This window comes from Camelus dromedarius, chromosome 16 (assembly GCF_036321535.1).
Source record: "Camelus dromedarius isolate mCamDro1 chromosome 16, mCamDro1.pat, whole genome shotgun sequence".
Lineage (NCBI taxonomy): Eukaryota > Metazoa > Chordata > Mammalia > Artiodactyla > Camelidae > Camelus > Camelus dromedarius.
The window spans coordinates 57,981,312-57,997,005 of NC_087451.1; the positions used below are offsets into that span (position 1 = coordinate 57,981,312).

At 42.7% G+C, this 15,694-nt stretch overlaps 1 long non-coding RNA gene across 12 annotated transcripts in view; it reads right to left on the reverse strand.

Moving 5' to 3' along the window:
• Nucleotides 1-11,218, reverse strand: part of LOC105097722 (leucine-rich repeat-containing protein 37A) — a 63,146-nt gene extending 51,928 nt beyond the window's left edge. For all 12 annotated transcript variants that reach the window (XR_010384684.1, XR_010384693.1, XR_010384692.1 and 9 more), the window contains exon 1: nucleotides 10,826-11,218. This is a non-coding gene — a long non-coding RNA (leucine-rich repeat-containing protein 37A). The remainder of the gene's footprint in view (nucleotides 1-10,825) is intronic.
• Nucleotides 11,219-15,694: the final 4,476 nt, after the last annotated feature.

Here is a 15,694-nt window from a genome sequence, read left to right on the forward strand (position 1 = left end):
GAAGCCCTAAGTAAATATTACTGCTGTTAAATCAATACTTTGCTGTATCACTTTCAGGGCCTCTGATTAATCAGAAGGTCTCCCTGACCTCTGGTGGTGAAGGTGATGAAAGCAACCAAGGAAGTCCTGCAGAAGCCTATTACAGGCTTGTGGGTATGCAAAGGAAGTAAATTGTTTTAGTCCTGTCATCCTGTAGCTCCTGCCTGAGAATATGACCCTTAACATTTGACTGTCCTTTATGATTGGATTACTGCATCCTCTTGATTCTTATTTTGTAGTTGGCTTTATTCCTTTGATAACTATGTAAGTTTATAAAGCTAAAGCTCTAAACTGTTCTTAGAAACAATGAACAGTACATATATGTAAATTAAAAAATATGTGCAGTATATTGTGTATATGTATTTACATGCAATATATTGTATATGTGCAGTCAAACTGTAAAAATTCTACCTAATAAAGTGGAGAAATGAAAAAAAATGAGGTACAACTACTTGTTTTAACTATAAAAGGGTATTTAAATACATTATTAAATAATATATACTATGTTATATAGTATTAAACCCAAGTATATATTAAATAAAAGATACAGGACAGTATAAAAACATTCACTGCCCTTAAAAACAATCAGAAGAGCATATGGACAAGATAATCTCAGAAAGCCTTGTCCAACTTTGACCAAAGGTTGTTTTATGGTATGCAATTATCTAATGCACTAGTCCATTTTCAAAATGGCTATCAATGTGAGTACCTTGATCATTATTAGGTGATATCCTGCCTATTAGCTTTATTAAGAAAAATTAGAGACTTAAAAGGCCTTGTGAATCTTTCTTTTCTTAAACTCCTAAAGGTAACACCTTAAATTAGAACTGAGATATACTTACCAGGTACAGATGTTCACATCGTGGCTACCTATGATGTTAGCCGTTATTAGAGGCCTATGTACATGTCAATTTGACTAGGTCATTGTGAATCTGAATTTAAAGCTCATTTAGAAAATGAAAATAACTGAGAAACGCCCTCATTATATTCCTGTATTTTACAAAAATAAAAATTGCAAGTATTTTAGATGTATGAACATCAGGAAATGTTGGAATTTAATTTATATATTTGACCTACCAAGAGACAAAGGACTGTTACTCTTTTCTCACTAAAAAACTCTGACGCTTCAAAACTTAACACTTAGAGAAAAAGTTTAACTGAACTGGTCTTAAACCAAGTATAAACAAATAATCTAAAACAAAAATATTTGAAACCTGATGGGAAGGTTTACCCAAACCATGACATACCCAAACATGTCCAATGGAAAAAGACAAACTGCTAACATACAACCTGTCTTTTCATTCCCCTAAGTCTGTATGTTCCTCTCCTTAGCAGTAACTGTAATTCTTAAATTTTAAAGAATTTTTGGAAAACTACAAATCCTCTCTCCCCCAAAAATGAACACACAAAATTTTACATGCAATTTCAAGGAGTTTGCCCATTTCTGGAAACCCATCCATGCATCCCATAGGGACCCAAAAGCCCCAGTCTAAGAACTCCTGCCATATAGCAGATTTTACTTTTCTGTATTCGTAATATACACTTAGGTTAGGTTTGTAAATTAAAATTTTCTCTACCTCCCTTGCTCTTCTTCCTACCCCTTTTCCTCCCAATCTCTCTAGCATATCTATGCTCATGAATGAATTCACAGTTGAATGAAAAAACAGTGTTGAGTAACATCATTAAATGTAGAATAAAAGATCCAAGTGGGAACCCCAATATGCTACTTAACCAGATGTATGACCTCAGACAAGTCAGTTAATCTCACTTGATCTCAATGTGTTCCCCTATAATACCAGAATAACAGTACCCTTGCCTATTTAATCTGATAACAGAGGCAAAGTTCCCAGCACACAGGGGGCTTTCAGTGCTGGCTCCTTCTTCCTATTTGAGAGGATCATCCGTAAAGAATTTACAGATTATGGATAGCAGAGCAGAGCAGAGACTTACGTAATTTTAGAGTTTGTTGCATGTATTTTTTCTAGTGAATGTGATGTAGTGAAGATGAAAGAAAGGAAAAGATGGGGAAGGGAAAGTTTAAAAAATGAAACAGGCTACAAGCTACTAAAGTAAGAATATAAACTGAACTTTATCAAAATACAAAACTTTTGTGTGTCAAAGGACACTATCTGGAAAGTAAAGACATAACCCACAGAACGGGGAAAAAGTATTTGCAAATCATAGATCCAACAAAGGTCTAGTATTCAGAATATACAAAGAACTCTTACAACTCAACAATAAAAAGATAACCTTATTTTTAAATGGGCAAAGCACTTGAATAAACATTTCTCCAAAGAAGATACACAAATGGCCAATATGTACAGAAAAGGATGCTCAGTATCTTTAGCCATTTGAAAAAAGCAAATCAAAGCCACAGTAAGGTACCACTTCACACCTACAGGATGGTTATAATAAAAACTGGAAAGAAGCAAGTGTTTGCCAGGATGTGGAGACATTGGAAGCTTCATACATTACTGATGGGAATATAAACTGCCATTTTTGAAGATACTTTGGCAGTTCCTCAAAATGTCAAACACAGAGTTACCATACGACCCAGCATTCCACTCCTAGGTATGTACTCAAGAGAACTGAAAATATATGGTCATACAAAAACCTGTACATAAATGTTCACAGCAGCATTGTTCAGAACAGCCAAAACGTGGAAGCAATCCAAATATACATCAATTGGTAATGAATGTATATAAATAAAATGTATATCCACACAACAGAACACTATCGGGTCATAAAAAGGAATTAAGTACTGATACGTTGTACAATATGGATGAATCCTGAAAACATTATGCTAAGTGAAAGAAGCCAGACTCCAAAGTCTATACACTGTATGACTCCTTTTATATGAAAAGGTCAGAATAAACAAATCCCTGGAGACAAAATAAATTAGTGGTTGAGAGGATCTAGGATTAGGGAAGAGCAGGGAGTGACTGCTAACAGGTTCCATGTTTCTTTTTGGGCTGCAGAAAATGTTTTGGAAACAGATACTGGTGATGGTTGCACAACCTTCTGAACATACTAAAAAACACTGAACTGTACACTTTAAAATGGTGAATTATATGGTAGATGACCAATATAAATAAATAAATATGTAAGTAAATGAAATGAAATAGGCTATCAGGACACTAGTAGTCCGAAGACAATATGAAATGAAAGATTATCTGAAAATCAGGTACTTTATATTAAAATGACATTACTGATTTACTGGTTAGGTCATAAGTGATGAACTGGGCTCTAACAGCAGTGATGCAGTGAGACTGGAAATTTTACAACCATCCACAGTGCTGAGAGTCCATGGATCTAGGCCGGCTCTATCTGGGGCTCTTCCATACTGCTTAGCAAGTTATTTTACCTTTTAAACTCCCAGTTTTCTTTACTGTACAATTAGGGGATTCCCTTCCACCACGGACATTTACTGTTTGTGCTGATTATTTATTTTCATTCTCTTGCCTAGTTCATCTGGTTACCTCCTGTCACACAGTATTCCCAGCCTTTTCAACATTAAGGGCTATTGTACACTCCCCTCTCCCCACGCCCCTGCCATGTTCCCATGGAGCACTGTTTTTAAAAGTTGTGGCTAAGAATTTGCATTTAGGTCATAATTTTTTTTTATTTTTTACTAGCCAAATACAAAGAAGCAGTCTATCATAACTTTTTGGTTAAACTGTCTAACTTTTACCAGAATTCCTATTTGACTTCCTGAACACTAAAATGAGCTTGTTATTCTCAGGTCGGGGACACCTGGGTTAAGGGAATGTATCACCTACAATCTCCAAATGAGTATGGACACTAAATGGGACTGAGCCCATAGCCTAAACTCTAGTATCAGTAACTTTTTCCAAAAACAACACTGGGTCCACAAGACTTTCTCAGAGGAGAGACATGACCACACTTAACACGATTCCTTCGATGATTCTATTCATTCTTCTGCCTCAGTCATAACGCACTTAAGATGCCAAACTGTATGTAGAAGAAATCTATGAAGCCTCAGATACCTGCCATATCCACTGCTATCTCACTTTTTTTTTTAATGGTCCTTTAAAAAAAGTAAGTTGTAGGTTGAGTGAAACAAAACCAGGCAGCAATGCCACAACTGTGTCAAAACTAAAGGCAAAAGTGCCCAACTACTCTGTAGGTGGTGGAGAGAACTCTACCCCACAGGGGCGTTCTATGCTGGATGTTGGCAAACTGAGCCAATGGCTCCTCCCTCTCTCTTGGGATGTACAGCTGAACATAAAGAAGAGGTTGATACCGGGGTCCGGGTGGTAACCCTAACCACACTGAGTTAAGGCTAAGTTATCTACCACAGTCTTGGAAGTGATGGGACTCTGTTTACTAAAACTGCTGCTACTCAAACATGCAGTTTTTTTTTTATGAACGTCCAGATCTTTCTTCTCCAAAGGGAGAAACAGCTTTTTTTTTTCCTGATTAATAAAGGTGAAGTTCATAGGTCAAAAAAGTTTACACTGTAAGTGTTTTCTGTCCAATTCCTGCACTCTACTCTTCATAAGCTTTGACTACCATCTAACATAAGGAGAAGATATTCATTTATTTATTTATTCCCTCAAATATAATGATTGTATTGGCCCCAATCTTCACAAGCTTCAAACCTGTTTGGGGAGCAAGAATTATACACAAATAATGTTACAATTTGCAAATAAAACAAATGTCATTTTTTAAAGGTGCCATGTAATTATTTAAAAGAGCAAGAAAGATGTAGAAGGGACAGGCTATGGAAGGCCCTGTGAAGAGCATGAGAGCTGAGCCAGGTCCTGAAGGATGGAGGGGTCTGAAAAAGCAGGGAGGAACTGAGAAGACAGGCTGAGGAGAGGGCTTTGTGAGTAGGGCTGTCATTGTGAATAAGCAGAGCATACTAAGAGGTAAAGACACGGGTGCAGCCAGAGGGATCTTCCCGGGGGGTTAGTCGGTGGTAAGGTTATAAATGGAGAGTAGAGACAGAAAATGGAGGGGTCTGATTGGAGAGCGAGAGAGATGGGCATCACTAACAGTGGCAGACAGAGCCAAAAAGTGAAATCAACAGATTTTCCTCTTTAGATGTGAAGGACAAAGAAAAAAAAGTATCAGAGATGATTCAATCTGAATTTCCATTCCTATATCTAACAGAAAAATACACGTGGGAAAGTACATATTTTTATTACTGTTAAGACAATCAAATTCAGAGACCTTATCTGGTTCTATCTTTTGCACAGTGAATAGGTACTTTCTTTTTCTTTTCTTTTTTTTTTTTTTTGCTAAATATTCCTCAAATTCCTTTACAACGACAAGCACTGCCAAAAAATTAAGTCCAAACCTCCTTCAAGATTAGACTCCTCACTTTACCTTTCTAACCTCATTTTCCTCCACATCCTTCCACAAACCCTATTAGGGTCTGTCTACTCAGTGTCCCCTGAGCAAGCCATATAACTCTCATGCCAGTCACTGTATACTGTCCTGTCAGCCGAGAATGCTTTCATCTCCCTCAATATCAACTGAATCTCACGAATCTCTCAATATGCAGTTCAAACACCACTTACACTTCCTGAAATTCCCCAGCTCCATCACTTTTCCTGTGTGTATTTCCACCATACTTCTCCTGGTTTTATTATGTTTATTTCATCCTATACTGTATAAAAATTATTTATATGTCCACATATCCGTTGCAAGTGATTGGTTTAGAGGTGGGCCCATGATTAAGTTTTGGACAGTGAGACTTAAGTGGAAGTCAGCTGGAAGGCTTCTGAGAAAGATTCCGAAACTCTTAAAAAGCATAAGAAAGCACTAACCACCACCTTCTGCTGGATGTTGTCTTCTCTAGATATGATGCTTGGAACCATCCAATACTGCAATCCAATACTGATTCCACTGACAGGCAAGCCCTTAGGTGGCTCAATAATAAAAGAAAATAAGGCTTAGCAGATTCCCTTGAGGTAAATCCTAATGCATTACTGATGTGTCTACCTTACCTGAAAAGTCTCTAGCTAACTATTGTGGGTTCATGGACTTATCACTGCAAAATGGTATTTTGCAAAAATGACAAGAGTAACTTAATTCTATAGAGCCCAAGAAGTCCTATTTTAAAAGCTCTATGTACTGAATAAACCTATATACATGTCCTTGAATCTACTTCTCAAAGTAACCACTCTATTGAAATATGTTTAAAAGAGGAAAAAGATAATGTCATATTTCACCATAAAACTGCCTTTTTGAGTAAAAACAGGGCTAGGAACTACAGACACAATTTAAAGGTATAGGCCCAAAGTGGAGAGCTGATAAAATCTGACAGGTAAAGGGAACTTGCTTTTCTTCCCTTCACCCACCAAAGCAAAAATGCCTAACGCACTCAAACTTATAGCCCTAATAGCAGTTTATGATCAGAAGAGAAACGGGAATTCTTTAAGAAAAAAATGTTCATAAGTGTTTTCAAAAGTCAAAGATACCTGCTGTATAAAGAAACAGATTAACTAAAAGAAGCATCTGATGTCTTCACTGATTCTACCAAGCACTTCACGGCTTGCACTAACCATGAAAATTTACACAAGGCTTTGCACATGATTCAACCCTGGACACAGAACTCACTGAGCTACGTTAATGTCCTAAAACACCCCTTTCACCGCATAAGCTCTGAATAGGCTCAAAACAAGCACAGCCTGTGGGTAACACTGTAGAATTTGGAGCTAAGTTTTATTGTCTCCACCAAGTTCAGCCAGCCACAGAGCAACAAATCAAAGTTCCAACAAGCACACTGCATCTGCAGGACTTAGGTGTGCTCCAAGTCAAATATTTGCAATTTTTTCATCCCAAATCTGCACAAATGAGAGTATGCAGCTCGCAGCACCAGACCTCTAAGTCCTGTAAGCCAAAATGATCTGTAGTTTCACTCCCATGTCACACACATGCTACCTTTTACTGACTCCTTAACATGTATATGCGACAGGAATTGTTCCAGCAGTTTGCATATATTATATTTACTCCTCATAACAAATCCCACTCTGCTGATCAGGAAACTGAGGCTAGAGAGGTCAAGATGACTTGACCAATGCCAGAAAGCCAGTGGAGCTTTAGTCAAACCCGGCTCTGCCTGGCTCTAGGGAGATGGGTTGTTTCCCAGATCCCCCTTCAGCTATCGTCACTAACTGCAACACCGGCTCACCTTCATCAAAGTAAATCCAAGTGCTAACAGTCTGAAATGATGACAAGAGATGAGAAAAATATACCTTAAACCATAGCACAAGACCCAGGATTTCCTAGCGAGGAAATGCAGTCACCTTCTTTAGCATAACTAATTCCAAAGGCTATGGCTCAAAATAGAAGACAATCCACAGTTGGGTTTTTTTTTGTTGTTGGCTGTCTCTCAACTGACTTTTTAGAACAAGGGAAGTGAAACGCAAAAGTATATTCACACTTTTGGCGAAATTTTCTAAAACTCTCGAGAAAAGAGTGATTTTTAAAAACAGTTTACCTTTACAGTTTACTTTGATAGGCTCCAGACATTCAAAAACAAACCAGCAGCAGCATTACTGCTGAAAGTTGAATCAGCAGCATTACTGATCAACTTTCTTCTACGGACTTGAAAAGTATTTTCTTACCACACTACAAGATTACTTCCTGTACTGAGAGCAGAAATGGAAACAGCTCTGGTTGTCACAAATCAGATCTTGAGGCCACAGTTGCAGAAAGTGCTGTTTCCCTTGAGTAGGAGCTGCTGATCTGAAACCTCCTAAGGGAAGGGTGTCTGAAGAAGAGCACTGAAAAAAACTAAAGCAAGCTGTTTGTACTAATGAGAGAGAGCTGCTGGCACCACTACTCCTTAAGTGTTTCACTGCTTTGCAATTGTTTTCCAGCTTCCAAGCTCTGAATCTGGCAGAGAGAATGCTGTTCTCACAGTCATACGAGTTATATGATCAGCTGCTCTGTGGTGTGTGGGTGTTGACCTAGGTAAGTGACTGGTTACAAGAGGTTCTGCAATACTAAATCAAGGAAGTACGCTGTCCCCTGAGATTTTAACAATCTGTCACTATACTATGCTGACAAAGAAAAGTAACATTTTTGCAACTTTGAAACAGTTTGGGTTTAGGATTCGCAAATAACTTCTGACAGTAAAACCTTAGGCACTACATGAACAAAAAATATAACCTATAATATAAGCCAGTTCAGTCATGTTTATTAGATAATAAAAAATGCAATATTTGCCATCTCAGCGTGCTTTCAAAGTTCACAGGTCCACTGCATAATTATTACAATAAATGCTATTCTTCAGGTGTATAAAACACGTTCTATGCAAGATTCCAAAGCTCCCCTGCCTTCCAAAAATCTGTTAATGCCATAAATTCCTTGGTTTCTCAGAAGTCTCAAAATATGAAAAAAAAAAAAAAATGAAGTCGCCAAGGGATTCTTTAAGTGAAAAGTATCATCAGAACTATAAGCTCCTGGAGAGCTGGCGACTGTGCTTCTTTTATATCACTGTCCATCACAACACTATCACACACTGGAAGAAATGTCTCTTGATTTAAATATGATCAAAAGGCAAAGGCTGGATGCAGAGGGATTTAACGAATAGCTGATATTTATCCCCTGCTTACTGATAGAATGGTGCAACATTCATGCCTACTTCTAGATTTCAAACATGGAGACTGACTTCCCTAGTTATAATTAAAATTCTTCCATTAAAACAAACATTTTAAATGGATGATTCTGATGGTAATATCACCCTGAACAAAGAAATGAAATCATATTTAATAAAGCTGAAAAATCTTCAAGGAGCAGGTACTCTACTACAGGAATGATAAAGCCTTAAGAGATCAGATCAACCTCAAACAACACGGAACGATTCCAGATAGGCACCATAAAACAGACCACTGACACCCCTGCTGAAATCTGCTACATTTAGAATATAGTGCAAGGAACATACATTATCAATTGGTCAGATTTAGACCAAGTTATTTTGACTCCAGTTTTAACTTTTTCTGAAACTTTCACATACATCTTTCTACTGGAAGACAGGAAAATGGTGCCTTACAAATGTCTAACTGTAATCAAAGAACAAAACATAAGGATACATAGTTAATCTACTTTGCTGCTTACTGCTCAGGACCAGAGTAATGCCAATCCTTAACAGAAAAACAAAACAAAGCAAAACACGAAATTCAAATTCCTTTCACTTTTGCATAATATAGATCTTAAGCTGAGGTCCCAGGACCAGGCTCAAGATGACTGTAATTGCATACAAATTTATGTGTGTCTGTTTTGAGAAGAGGGCCCTAAAGGTGTCCATGACCCCAAAGGAAGGTTAAGAATCACTGAACTAGATATTTCCAGGATCCCTAAAACTCAGCAGTGAACACTTTAAACAAAATTACACTAAAGGTAGTATCTACCCGAATACATGTGCACAGGTCCTGATACAAACAGCCAAGATACCTGCCAGCCCTATCACAGTACACCACTCTCAAATCAGCCCTATATGGGAACATCACCTGCATTCAGGGCATACACTCACACATGCCAGCCACAGCAGCTCTTCATTCCCTAAGCATACACATGTTGTCAACAAAGCATGTGCTAGTTCCCATTCCCAGAACAACACGGACCTAGCCATCTCTGGAAAAAAATACACAGACATTCTTCCCAAAATACTACCCTATGTATTTATCATGCCTTGACCATAGATGTTAAACATTACAACAAAATAAGTGAAATTCCCACACAGCATATGTATATAATTAACTGGGAAAAAAGCATCACTCAGGTATTACTCAGGGTCACAAGAGATGCATATAAGGGAAACAACTACAATAATGATGCTTGAACACGGGGACAATCTGCGGACAATCAAAGACAGACTCACACAGCAACGTCCTGATAACATGGTTGTGGAAAGCACCCTTCTCCAAAGACAAAAACATATTCCTTTGATTGGCACAAGCCATTTCTGACAATGCATCCGCGATGAGAGACACTGTTCGGCAATGAGGGTGGGTGGGTGGGTGTGGGGGGGTGTGTGTGTGTTGTGGGGGAGGGATGTGCTAGATGTGATCAAAGACTGGCCCTCTCCAAGAAGAGCATATGGGATCTTAAATCGTGAAGACGGTCTTCGAGGGTGAGGTAGGAGCATTTATCATTTCTACAGGAGACATCCCTCGACAATGGACATGTTCTGTGCAGATGTAACTGGGGTGTCACTACCTTTAGTGGCTCCCAACTAAGAATCTTAAGCAGAGCCTGATTGGAGGGGAAGAGGAGGCGGGCGGGTGGACAAAGGTCTGCATTACCCTCTGGATGAGTGTTAGGCGGGTGTACACTGGACGCATTTTATCTCGGGCGGCACAATACTCCCGGGGGTTGGAGGTTTGGGCGCAACCGCAGGGCAGGGGAGGCAGTGGGTGCAAGCCACTAGCTGCAGGGCAGGAGAATGCTCGCAGGACAACCGGTGCAAACCTCCCCTGGGCCCGCTAACCAGTGCGACCCCGGCCTCCCCCTGGGCATCGGGGCGATCGGACTCTGCAAAACTGGAGCCTAGCTCGAGTCCGGGAAGGAGGGGACGAAGGGGCAGAAGCGGGCGACCCCGACCCAGGCTCGGGACTAGAAGAGCGCAGCGCCCGGGGCCTCCCCTCCGAATGGGGGCTGCTTCGGCCTAGCGCACGCAGCTGCCTCGGCGAAGGGTTAACCCGGCACCCAGAGCCCCGGTCGGCTCGGCGGGTGGCGGAGAGGAAGGGCCGCTGCCAGGCGCGCAGCAGCGACTGTGGCGTGTGCGTGGGGGGCAGGGGCCCCTACTCACCCGGGCCGGTCGCCTCCGCCTCCGCCTTCCCGACCGCCGCCTCGGGGGTCCATCCCTGCGGCGGGGGGCCTGTAGCCGCGGCGCTCGAGTAACAACCGCCGGCCGGGCCGGCCCCTCACCCCGCCCAATGTCTGTCCTGAGGGCCGCTCCGCAGACCCGGCCTCGGCGACTGCCGCCGCCGCCGCCGCCGCGGCGCTACGTGGCCGCCGCTCCGACGTCTCGCCACTGCCTTTCGAGCGCGCGAGGGCGAGCGGGGCCGGCGGGGCGGGAGGCGCGCGGGGAGGGAGGCGGGGGAGGGGGTGTGCGTGTGTGGTTCTGTGTGCGGAGAGGGGGGCAGGGAGGGAGGGCGAGAGGCGGCGAGAGCGCGCGCGCGCCCGCGGCCCCTTCCCTCACCAGCCCCCTCGCCCAACAGGGAGCCCGATACCTCCCTCCGCCCGCCCCCCTGGCATCTCGGCCGCTGGGCGCGGCGGCTCGCATGCGCAGCTCTCGGGGCCGTCCCCGGCGCACCTTTTCTCCTTCCTGCCACTTCGTGAGAGCTCTGCCGCCCTTGTAACCGCCGACTCCCGCTCCACCCCCGCCTCCCCTAAGCCAACACCCGAGCGCCCAGGTAAAGGCATGGAATGCGCGTGCGCACCGGTCTCCTGGGGTCTGGGGGCGTGGTTGCTGAAAGGAAGCCAAACCGTAGAGTGCGAGGGAGCTTTGGGCTGGCTGTAGGGTAGGATTCCACAAAGTAGGGGGCAGTTTAGGATTCGGGAAGGTTGAGGTGAAGAAGAGGGGCCAAAGTAGAAAAGTAGGCCCAAGTGATATTTAGAAAGTAAAAGAGATTTTTTGGTTTATGAAATACGGTAAAAAAAAAAAAATCTTGACTCCTGATCTCGTTACTGGAAGGCAGTGTGAGTGACAGAGGACAGAAATAAAAGAGGCAAAATATAAGCAGTGTGGTCACTCGCCAGATGAATGGGACAGCTAATAAAAACTGGAGAAATTTAAAGATTGCCAAAGTGGTCAGAAAAACAAATTTAGAGACTCACTTGTTCTGTGGCCAGGAAGGGGGGGGGTGCGTGCTCATGCGCGCGCGCTTGAGCCAGAGCTGCTCAAAGCCTCCATTTAAGTATTACAGCTTTATGACTAATTAGCAATTAATCATTAATATAATTAATGGTCCTATTAGCTAACAAGTTAACATTTATCCAAGTTCAGAGCCAAGAGAGGGTGTCCATAATTGAAAGGGCTTGGAGTACCGAGAGGGGAAATGAACAAGGCAAGGTGAAGGCCTAGGGTGGAGTAGAACCAAGGCACGACCTTTCCCATCATAAACCAAATTTCCCTGATGTTTTCCGAATCTTATCGTAATTGGAACTCCTTATTCTCCCTCCATTATTAAAAGCACACTTAACAAGTGTTCCTGCACTGAGGCAGACCTCTCTAAACATTTTCTATTCAGATGCAGGTAATTCTCCCCAAAATAGCACCCCCCAAAAGAAATTCCTGTGGGAAGTAAAATAACCTGAGTCTGGGAAAAGGTTAGGGATGAGACTGAAACTTTATAAAGGGATTCAAGGACTGACTCTATTCTTGGCTCCTTCCAAAAACTGATGCTTGGATTTAATTACACTTGGACTCCAGACCCCAGGAATTGCAATTTAGCAACTGTGGGTCATGTTCTTCAATAGTGAGTGTCTTCCATGGATAAACACTAAAAATGATACCATATTTCAGCAGGTAGAGAGAAAATCTTCAGGCAGAAGAGGAGGAAATAAGCATAAAGTAGTACAAGGAAAAACTTAATTCAATGTGAAAAAGAACTTGGCATCTATGGGGGCCAGTGAGCCCAGAACATCTGAGATGTCTAGCTTTGCCTTCTCGGACATTTGATCCATTCCCCACCCTCTGATTGTGAGGGCCATCCTGCTTGGAAGGAAGGTATGCAGAGTGATGACTAAGGAAACAAGGTGATCTTCCAAATCTCTGGGACTCTTCACCCACAGGCCAACCCTCTGAAGGGCTCCTAGTAATTAGAATAGTAATATGATTACCTGCCCTTTGAGGAGTGCTTTATGGCTTTTGCAGAGAGGTTCTGTCCATTATCTCATCAGATCATCCAACACCCCCACAAAGCAGGCAGGACAGGTGGTATTCCCAATGAAGGAAGTTCAGGCCAAGGTAGGTGTATGGGCTCAGCCCAAGTCACCCAGTCCAGTCAACTGTGGAGGCAGAACAGGACCCGGTCTTCCAACTCCCAGGGTGCTGTCCTCTCAGAGGGTTTGAAAGGCTCTAGAAAATGACTGCATATTCCTGTGGAGTGAAAACAAGTAGTCTTGGCATGTGAGGGAGAATAATTTTAATATTCAGTTCTAAGACTGCATCTCCTTTATTTCATGTTTTTCCCCCCTCCTTTCTCTCTCCAGGACCCTGGGACTTGCCCGATGTATCTGAAGCCTTGGTGACTGGTTCTCTGGAAGGCCTTGGGCCTGGCAAGGCGATCCCAGTTCCTCTGCTCCCCCTTAACTCTTACCCTTCAAGAACCTACCAAGAGAAGGGCGTCATCCCTTGACATGTCACAAGAAGAGGGCGTTTGCTCTCAGTCAGCCTGCCTTCTTCAGCTGCGGGCACTACAGCTTAGCAGTCATGGCAGGCAGGGCTTAGCACCCACACTGGCCTTGTTGAAAGACAAGGCTTCTCTCATCCTGGTTTCCCGGCCCCGGATAGTTCCTCACCAGCTTTTTCAGTAAGTGAGGGCAGAAATCAACAGGACCTTTTTTTTTTTTTTTTAATTTAAAAGTTTTAGTAAAAAGTTCTGTATACTTTGACAGCTCTGAAAACTTCACAGATTTAACTGAAACAGCAGCAGAGCTATCTGGTTTCTATAAGGTGAGCTTGATGACCTGGTACAAGCTCCCTATTCACTGCATTTCTTTGCTCCCCAAGTTTCCAGGGGTGGTAATAATAGTTCTTAACACATGTACTTATGGAGGGGCAGTGGCCATGGCTCCCTACCAACACATTAACTAATATAACCCTGTCCTGCTGCCCCAGACTTGGGGCCAGAGCTTGGTCATGACCTTCTGGGTCCTCATACTTGTAGTGTTGTGACCTTTGTTCAATCACTTCATCTTTGAGGCTTTGTGAAAAGAGGGGATTATATGATTCTTAGAACCTTCCAGATCTGATACCTAGGATTCTACTCTAGAAAGCTGACTGTGTTTGTTAATACCTTGCAATTCCATTCTTTTCCTAAGAGTTACTATCCAATTCTCATCTCTAAGCCCTTCCTATAGGAAACTGCCCCTTCTACAGAGTGGATAAAGCTGTCCTGGTCTCTCCTTTCGTATTCACTTTCCCCCCCTCATGTCTCTAAGTGATAGTGTTTAGAGACAGCTCAGAGAGCTGGACTCTTGGCTTGTCTGCCACAGGGCTTGTCTGTAGATGCACACATGCGCTCATGTGTATATGCATATTTCCAGTCTTAAAGGAATGTGGTCCATGGGCACTTTCATTCTGTGCCCCCTCAGCTCCCACCACCCCTACTTAAATTCCAGTGAAAAGTTAAAATAAATGCCAAGGTGCTCTAGAATAAAAAAAGAGGATTCACTAAAAGACCAGATCTGTGAGTAGAGCTGTTTTGCTTTGGGGATAGAGATGAGGGAGGCTACTGAGACAGCCAGTGTCACTTCCGTCTCAAACTTGGTTTTGGCTGTAACCTGGACCCACCATTTGGTTCACAGCTCCCTACAGCTGTGGTCTCTGTACATCACCTCTTCCATTTGAAACATCTCAGAGTTTGGAGTATGATTACTCTGGTGTCCTTGTCATCAAAAATTTTTATAATTTTTTTCAAAACAACAGGTATGTGACCATTTGTACAAGTCTTTCTTCTCCAGTAGTTCATTTACTCCTTCCCTCAACCCTGGGAGGTAGGAAGGGCAGGAAATGTTTTTCCCACTATTTTTTAACAGCGAATTAAAACCAAGGTCCAGATTTTAAGGGCAGCATGGCCAGAACTAAAATCTGGGTCCCCGCAGTCCAAGTCCAGCACTTCTCTGTGACACGATACTGCAGCCCTTTGCTGGACACCATACAAAGCAAATTGAACAGATGTGGCCTCTGTTCTCTGGAAGTTTGGACTCAAATGGACAGCCATGATTCTGGCAAACATAAAGGGACAAAAGTGACTCACAGTCAACTCACCTATGCCAATAAATAAATGAGTTAAATAGATAAGGAAAGTCATGTTTACCTGGCCTACTAATTTTTTTTTAATTCCAATTGAGTAGAAAGGACAGTGTTAGTGAGGCTAAGGTTTTGGTCCAGTCCCATCTACCTACTTGCTTTGCAAATGGAAAACTATTTGTAGCTGCGCTGCATGCCTCTTCCCCTCCTTGTCTTCAATGTTCTATCAACCTTCCTGAAGCTTCTACCAAGTGTCTGTCGAGCAAGGTGGGAATCAAAGACCATTAAGAAATCATTTCTGGAGGGCGGGGTGGGGCCTGGGGGCAAGATGGTGGCCTCAAAACGAGGGAGAGCTTCCTCCACGCTGCATCCCTGGGTCCCTCGGTCTGCCGAAGATGCAGGCCTCCGAAGGATGGATTTTGCTCCTTTAAACCCCCTCCCACTACCCCCACCTTTTCCAAGAGTCCTGAGTGGTAATTCCACTTCTAAGTGGGACGAGTGTCCACTAACAGATGTAAGGAATTGATAAAACTTCCTCCAATAGAGCATGCTGGCTCCCTCGCGCCCTTCTGCCCAGCCCTGAGCCTCGAGTGGGTGGCTGCCTGTCTCCCACCCACCCACCCAGGGTAGGCAGGAAAATGCAACCCCCTCACTGTAAGCTTATAGACTCATTTTAGCATGAGCAAATATGAAGTGTTC